Genomic DNA, 9,024 nt, shown 5'->3' on the forward strand with positions numbered 1-9,024 from the left:
ATTTATAGAACATGTAGAAATATTAAAATGCTGTCTTAACATTTAGCAAATAAAAATGATTTAAGAATTCCAAAGAAATTAAAAAACAAACATTTTTGAACACATAAACTTACACAACTACTCAAGGATACTTACATGAATAGCCCTTTGTTACGAATATCCCAGTTCCATGCTGATTGTTGACATTAGTTTTTTCGACAGAAAATCTTCTCTTACGTGTATAATTCACTTATAATCCATGTTTTACTGTAATGACTCAAATTGTTAGATGTATCGTAATCAACTGTCAGTGTGCACTTTAAGTGTTTACTTATTTTAAACGTATATTCTTGACAAAACTTCACCGAGTTTCCAACTATAAATCGACTATGTAGAAATTCCATTATTGACCTATGAATAGTGGGGAAATACCTTCTGGTTCTAAAAATAGCAACATCCGGATATGTGTAGTGTTCTAAAAATAAAACAACTCGGGGGCAATCGTAATAAAATTTTACTAATGTCACATTCAACACATTAACAAATAAAGTTAGGAGAACATTTAATTCCAATATCGATTAAAATAAAGAAAACAGCTTACCTCATGGTTTATTAATGCAGTAAACATAACAAAACAACATAAAACATAATTATTCCCATTCTCATAATTACTGGTCCACACATTTTACATTTCATTCGGAACTCCTCCGAATATTTACATTTCCGGCACATGATATTACAGTTAACCAATCGGAAAACGTAACAAGACAATCTATTCAACCATAAATAGCATTTTTAACACCCATGCAATCGCCATCCATTTGCATTTTTTAATCATAATAAAATAACAGTAAACCCCAACTGTCAATCAACTTAAAAACTGCTCCTACCACTAACTAAAATAAATTCCCATTCCATAATAGGCGCGCACTCCAGTGCGGCTTCAATGACCATTGAAATGGCAAACTATTTTTTCACAGTGCCCGCTCTCTAAATTTTGCTCAACCACTGATGTCATAAAATTAGGACAGTGTTTTGTGACAGTGACAGTTAGCATCTACTTATTGTGATAGTTCTGCCCCACTTTGAACAAGTGGGTGTGCATTACTTTGCATATGCTGGTCATTCTGTCAGTAGACCAATGCTTGTGAGGTTGAAACTAGAAATACTCAAGACTAGCTTGGTCCTAACACTTGGTAGAGAGATTGGTGAAGGACACAAGATGACTCCATATTTGAGTTCTTAAGGTCAAGGGAAGAGTAAGGTAACCTGAACACAAAGCTTGACAAACGACAGAATGCTTTGGCTTACTATATTGTAAGGATGTATGTATGTATGTATTAAAATTTTCTTTTGACCTTTCGGTCAAGGATAACCCGTGAAATTGCAAGCACTTTTTTTCAAACGGGGTCCTTTGTTTTTGCTGAAGGGACAGCATGCTGAAGAGATAGTTCTTTTTCAAAGTGACCCCTTGGTTCTTTTACGTGTAAAGCACAGATACACGGGGTACAACTTTCCTGGATTAAACCAGTATTGAGTACACCACTTTTCCAAGCACTACCCTTAAATGCTGTGCGCCAGACAAGAAAGCTACTTGTACCAACTTATTATAGTATTTTGGTATGATGCGGCCAGGGATCGAACCCACTATCCCCCGCTCCGCAGGCGGATTGTTTACCACTAGGCCATACAGACGGAAGGATGACTGAAGATATGACTACCTTCACCAAACAACAAGACTAACCAAGGATTAAGGCTTTTAATTTACAACAATTTTTACATTGTAAGATAAATAGATTGAATCTGTGTCGTTGTGCCTGCTCGGCCACATCGGTTGCCCCTTGATTCTTCTGGATGGGATGCGAAGGTCGTCTATTATTATTCCAAGGCTGATATATTAAGATTGGGGAATTGTTACTTGTCCTAAATGATAGGAATTGTAGCTTTTATGCCTCTAGTTTCTGTCTAGTCAAGAAATAACTGAAATCAATTGTGTAATTATTTTCTACAGATAAAGTGTTCAAATACCGCTGTTTCATTAATGGAATCAACAGAAATAAAATAAACGGCAACCTTTAATGGCCATTGGGCATAGCCATTTTTGGCCTGATTTTTGTCGGTGAGCAGCAAACGTCTTCCGACATCAGAACTAGAAACTTGGAAAATCTAAAACATAAAACATCTCCATTTATTTTTAAGCAAACAATCAAATCATGCCATAAATACAGTGTAATAGTTCTGTTTACTTGTTCCAATATTCATTTGAATTTCCCAATTTAACCATCGGTCTTAATAAGACAGGGTGAAGTCAAATAAGGCATTCATTTCCAACTGACAAACATCCGAAAATACACAACGTCCGAATTATGTAAACTTTACTTAAGTCATAATATTTCTTTCCAGACAAGTGATCACCCAAACTCGAGTGTACCGTTATATTCTATATATAAATAGTGTTCAAATGCCGTTGTTATATTAACTTGATCAACAAAAGTAAAATAAATGGTAACCTAATAGCGTCCACTGGGCGCCGCCATTATTGGTCTTTGCCTGACCCGATAACGATAGTGTTAGGGGAAGGAACTCCAGACTAATGGCCGAGTTGTTACGATTATATTTACAAAAGGTGACTGGTCTAAATTAAATGCTTGTTTTGTGAAAAAATCTTTGCACTTACGTGGTAATAACTAAAATACGAATATAAACCTTTCATATCTATTTCAAACATATAATACTTATCTAACTACAATTTCAATATCTTTCAACCCCTACCCTGTTTTGCACAAACCCGATTAGACGTAAGGAATTGGAAGAATCCCATATAACATGTCTTTTTTAGACTATTGAAGCACATATGTTTTTTTATGGTTGTCTCAGGTTAAACAACAATTAAAAATGCGAAATAATTTTAGTGAATAATCAACTCTGAATTGAAAGTAACATGAAGATGTTGTAGTGAAGGATTTGGCATATATATATATATATATATTTATTTATTTTATTTATTTTTTTCAATCGTAAAAAGAGTCCGTCAACGTACAAATATTTAGACTAAGAGATGTTGATCAGCTAGATGTACCTGTTAGTCCAAATAATTGTACGTTGACAGATTTTTTTTACGATTTTTGATACAGCAAATACTTCACGTACAAATTGTTTTGTACGAAAAGTGGGTAGTTATTCTGATTGGGATTCCGGGTTAAAGCATATTGCGTCCATAACATATCATAAAAACAAAAAACAAATATAACCAGATAATGTTATTTTATATAAATTCCGTAACCAAAAGTAATATCCAGCAAATAATTATGAGTTTGATGGTTTTTTCTTCATTTCATTCTGTCAAAACATAACAATATATACATGAAGGGCACCTGTAAGGCTGCAGTTCACAATTTTACAACAATCGGAACATTTCGACCATCAATTGTAACAACTCGCCATCTTCGGTAAGCTTCGAAATAGTCAATTCCTGTTGGATACTGGCCGAGGTGTTCCGATTGTTCGGCCATGGCCGAGTTGTTACGATTGTATTATCTAGAAGCTTGTCGGAGGTGGCCAAATCATTACGATTGGGTCAAGTTGTTCCGCTTGGCATAATTGTTGTCTGTGTCAGTAAACTTTCCTTTTAATGGAAAGGTAAAAAATGTATTTTAATGCATTAATGCTTGTTGTTGTTTTTTGCAAAATAGCTTTGCACTTCCATGGTAAAATATGAATATAAACCTTTATTATCCAGTTCAACCATAAAATACTTCACTTAATACAATTACAATATTTTTCAAACACCCACGCTTTTTGCACAAACCCGTTTAGACGTTAGGGATTGGAAGAATCCCGTACAACACGTCAGACTAATGTACATGTTGGCCATGGCCGAGCTGTTACGATTGTATTATCTCGAAAACACACAGTGTTATCACCTCGTATTGTGTGCCTGTCATGGCTATAGAAAATATCATGTATGTATAACGTTATTTACTATACATGTTGTTTATTTTAAATGTCCATGTATGTGCATTCCTTACTAAAATAAAATAAATCTATCTATGTAGCTTCGTGTCCGAAATCGATCACTTCCTGGCAGCTCATTTCTGGATTGTCTCCAACTAAATTTAACATTTTAATACGCATACATTGATGCCATTTTCGCTTCGACTGGTTTTGAAGCAATAACACTAAATACAGGTCGGCTATTTTGTAGAGGAACGTGTTCGAAGTAACATTCAATTTCATTTCCGCATAATCGCCGCCATATGTATTTAATTATTATTGTGTATGACTTTAAAAACTACACCCTATAGTGCAAAATAACAATAGGCGTAACGTTGACACACTGAGATAGGTATAATCCAAATAACTTACTCAAACAAATACAATAGTTCGATTGCTGCTGAAAAAAAAAATCATTTGAAACATAAAATCTATTTAACAAAATATTACATGACATGAACTCTTTAACCGCGTATGATTCATTTGTTAAAAGCTTTCATTCATAAAATATGTTCTTTGTCGGGGTTTGCCGGGTCAGTCTTGAATGCCGGGATATGTGTGACTTCACACGGGGTGCAAACATGTGGTGTAGCTTACTATTGGTTGAAGGGTAAAATGACTTCGTATGTTAATGCTATACTTTCATTAGTTTTTATAAAGCGTTAAATACACATAAGCAAGTACTTGACGCCCCACATTCACGTAAGTAGTTCTGTTGCTACGCAGGTGGTGTGTATTAATATATTCATGTTCAATATGTCGTGTCAGGCGACTAGTCGCGTTTCTGAAATACCGCTCTCTAAAGAAATTCGGCTTGCAGCCGACAGTCTAAAAACGAACGCACGATTTCTCATAGTATAGTACGGTAAAATAGAATGTTTCCTTAATTAACAAATAAAATGTATTTGTGCATACATGTGTTCAAGTTTTGCTGTTACTTGTATGTTTTATATTACTTGATCATGCACATTTATGTTTATGCATTGTGTATTTTGTTTGTAAAACTGGTGCCCATATGGGCCTAGATTTTTTTATAAAAACTGAAGCTGAAAACTGAGTACTGGATTAACTCCCTTCCATTTAAAATTAATGTTATGTTTAATACAAACGATTGCATCCATTCTTTCTCTCAAAATATTTTTAATTTTCTGCATGAAGTAATACTCAAGCTAAAAGTATTATAATTGCTTTAGCAGCAAATTTTTAGGCTTATGATTATGCCGATGGCTGCATTGAGAATATTTTCATATTTATAAGAAATATGAATTTTGGGTTATTACTCTAAAACAGTATAAATGTAAAGCCGACTATAAATTGCTTCATGAAGATTTGAATTACAGAACAAACGAGTATGCTCACAATTTGTATATGATCAACTTAAATTCCAAACATTGCGATTTGAAAATGCCCCCCCCCCAAAAAAAAAAAAAACAAAAAAAAAACTCTCGTTACAAGAATGCAAATATGCAATATTTCTTTCATGCTTTATGATGAAATATGGGGGTTTAATGGTGAAATAACAACAGTGAAAATATCAATTTGATATTTTCACTGCAAAATAAGGAGTGAAAATATCAATTTTCAGAACTACTTTTAAAATCCTTTGTTGTTTCGTGTACAGTACTTGCCTTGGTCAAAACAGAACACTGGACTTCAGTAAATTATGTCAAAAAATGTTAAAAAAAATAAAGAAATATTTTATAAATTTAGATAAATATATAATTGGAAATTAACAACTTACCGTTTATTACCGGTTATCCCGTTTATCAAACATTTTACTGATCTTTGAAGCTGAATGTTCAAACATTTGCTTTCATTCCAAACAAATTACAGACAAAAACAACTGTTCGAACATAAATAAAATTTTATAGCATCGTTCAAATGTATTTTGAACTGTTAACCGTTGTAGTACGTAAAATGAGCTTCCTGGAGAATTCACACAACAATTTACAGATAGATCCGATATTTATTACCCCACCCACATCTCAAAATGTGTCAACAAACTAGCGTGGCATTTACTCTTCTGGAAAACAAACATTTTAAAGCGGAACAGACTGGTCTCTGACAGTAAGATGACTGAATATTAACTTACTATAAAAACACGCGTATATGCAGTCTTAAACTAAGAAGAATGGTTAAAATCCAATGAGTATCCACATTTGTTTTGCTAACACATTTGACCTTCCAAATTTTCATTCTATAAATAGCGGCGTAGTAATTTGGTTAAAATGAAGTGTTTTCATTATTTTTTGGAACATTTGTGCACTAATAATACTTCATTTTTTACTGTTCATAAAGCTTTGCAAGAAAAAACGTGCGAATATTAAGCTATAAGAATGAATAGCAGAGAACTATTTCTCAGCAAACCGAAAGTAGAAAAGTTGACAGCTATAATTATGCATGAGGGGCGCTCCACGGGTAGCGGCGTAAAGCCCACCCTTTTCAAAAAGGGGGTAATTCAGAAATAAATAAAAAAAAATAAAAAAAACTCCGAAAATAAGCATAAAAGAAACAGAAAATTTGTTTATTTCAGTGTAAGATCGTATTTAATTTCACTCGTGATCATAAAAAACTACATTTTCACTCGTGGCTTCGCCACTCGTGAAAATATGTTTTTCTATGACACTCGTGAAATAAAATACGATCTTACACTGAAATAAACAAATATCCTCTATTTATATTCATGAATTGCAATTGAATGTATTAGCCATAGAGATGCACAATTTAGTTATATTGTATTAAATATATTGTTCCTTTAAAGCACACAGTTGTAATTATTTATCCGTGTCTAAAAATGTTTCGTAATGGTTATCTTTAAAACCGTCGATTTAGAACATTTAAGGGCCTTGTCATTGAAGACTTCGACTTAACAAAATGCGTACGCAAAAGACAAAAACTAGTACGTTTCAAAACTTCATATGCCATTTAGTATCGATAGAGTGGGGTGGGGTGGGGGTTCAGTGGTAAAAAAGATATACTTTTCAAAAGTTTTGGTGTTTTAATGAGTTGGTGAGTAAATAGTACAAAGATATATTTTGTCGAAGATTTGTTGAAATTCCGTACACATTTAAACAGAAAAGTCTTTCCACAATTTGAATACACTATTGTGCCAAAATGTTGCAGATTTTTAAGCCAACAATATCAGATGGCTTCTTGGTAATATATTTGCAAATAAATAAAATATTGAAAACTAGAGAAGTTAATTTCACAAATATGTTAATATCTTAAAGTTTCGTCAGTTATAATCAATCAACACAAAGCAACCAAAAAAGGCATTATTCTTTTAGATCTTCTGCTTTTGAATGAAAATGTAATTTGAAGCGAATTCTGATCAACTCTTCTTTCACAACCTCAAGTAATCCTCTTTAAACACATTGACTTGTATGAAATGATGTCTACTGAACTCGCTAGTTGTTGAAAATTAAAAATTCTAAAAGAAATAAGTTTTTCGTATTTTCAAATGTTCGACCTTGAAGCTGCACTCTCACAGATTTAACGTTTTGACAACTTTTGTTTTCCTTATTTGTCTTGGAACGAGCCAAATTATGCAAAAATGCATGGAAACCAGTGATATAAGACTGCTGACAACAAATCAGATTGCAGATTTTCATATTTAAGTTTAAAAAAAAATATATGTTTTATGCATTTTTCTTAAACCGTTGGTAACGCTTTTAGCCATAAAACATTAATTTTCGAACGAAAATATCATGAAAATCTGTAATCTAATCTTAAGTCAGCATTGTTATATCACTGGTTTGCAGATATTTACGCAAAAATTGGTTCATTCCGAGACAAAAAAATAAAAAAAGTTGTCATAACGGTAAATCTGTGAGAGTGCAGCTTTAATCAGCCAAGAAGGTAGTTCCGATCATACTTGATACGAGTTTGTTGTTGTTTTGTTATATGTATACAGGCGCGTAGCTGCGTATACGCGAGTACGCGTATGAATCCGTATGATATACAGGCGCGTAGCTGCGTATACGCGAGTACGCGTCTGAATCCGTACGATATACAGGCGCGTAGCTGCGTATACGCGAGTACGCGTCTGAATCCGTATGATATACAGGCGCGTAGCTGCGTATACGCGAGTACGCGTCTGAATCCGTATGATATACAGGCGCGTAGCTGCGTATACGCGAGTACGCGTCTGAATCCATATTATATACAGGCGCGTAGCTGCGTATACGCGAGTACGCGTCTGAATCCATATTATATACAGGCGCGTAGCTGCGTATACGCGAGTACGCGTCTGAATCCATATGATATACAGGCGCGTAGCTGCGTATACGCGAGTACGCGTCTGAATCCATATGATTCCAGCCAAAGGTGCAGTATTCGTACTTGACTACATGATCCTAAAACTGTCCATGTTCAAGTACTAAACAAGTTACAAAAGGCCCGTAGCTAACGAGTTTGTGGACGAGTTATTAAATACCCATCACATGTGCCCGGGCAAAGGTTGGTAATAACGGAATAAGGCAAAGATTCCACGCGACGTCAATAAAGCAACTTAGAATGAACCAGATTGCACCATGGTTTTCAAAAAATTTCGATGGGGCTTGCCCCCGGCCCCATAGCACAATTTTGAATCCACGTGAATAGAGGGCTAGCTACGCCACTGGTAAACCCTATATATACATAGTTGTATTAGTCATAATATTGTCTGACTATGTGCGAACGAAATTCTATTCGTAAAACTTGTGTGAAGTCGATCCCGCTAATAAACATCACGGTTTTCATTGAAGTCAATACATAGTAGGCATATTGGTATTGAAATAAACGTACTATAGTCATTTAAACATGCACACTGACTTACTCCTTAATCAGCAGTTCACATTTCATACAGTCGTGTTAATTTACCGAAAAGGATAAATCGACATCGAAAACAATGGTTCTTATGAAGGATATCGTGTTTAATTTGAAAGAAATGTGCACAAAACATATTTCTATACCTTATGAGACGATAGAGGCTCATTGTGAACCTTTTAATCGTTTTCGGCTATGAAATACACGGTTACAATATTAGTAATTATGTTTTCCATAAATGCATTA

At 34.3% G+C, this 9,024-nt stretch overlaps 1 long non-coding RNA gene across 1 annotated transcript; it reads right to left on the reverse strand.

Annotated features, from left to right (window-relative positions):
* Window positions 1-1,799: 1,799 nt before the first annotated feature.
* On the reverse strand, window positions 1,800-2,521 carry LOC128221915 (uncharacterized). The gene is made up of 3 exons (XR_008259029.1): window positions 2,490-2,521; window positions 2,053-2,145; window positions 1,800-1,829 (listed from the first exon to the last, which is right to left on the reverse strand). It is a non-coding gene; the product is annotated as an uncharacterized LOC128221915 (long non-coding RNA).
* Window positions 2,522-9,024: the final 6,503 nt, after the last annotated feature.

This window comes from Mya arenaria, chromosome 16, assembly GCF_026914265.1.
Source record: "Mya arenaria isolate MELC-2E11 chromosome 16, ASM2691426v1".
NCBI classification, from domain to species: domain Eukaryota; kingdom Metazoa; phylum Mollusca; class Bivalvia; order Myida; family Myidae; genus Mya; species Mya arenaria.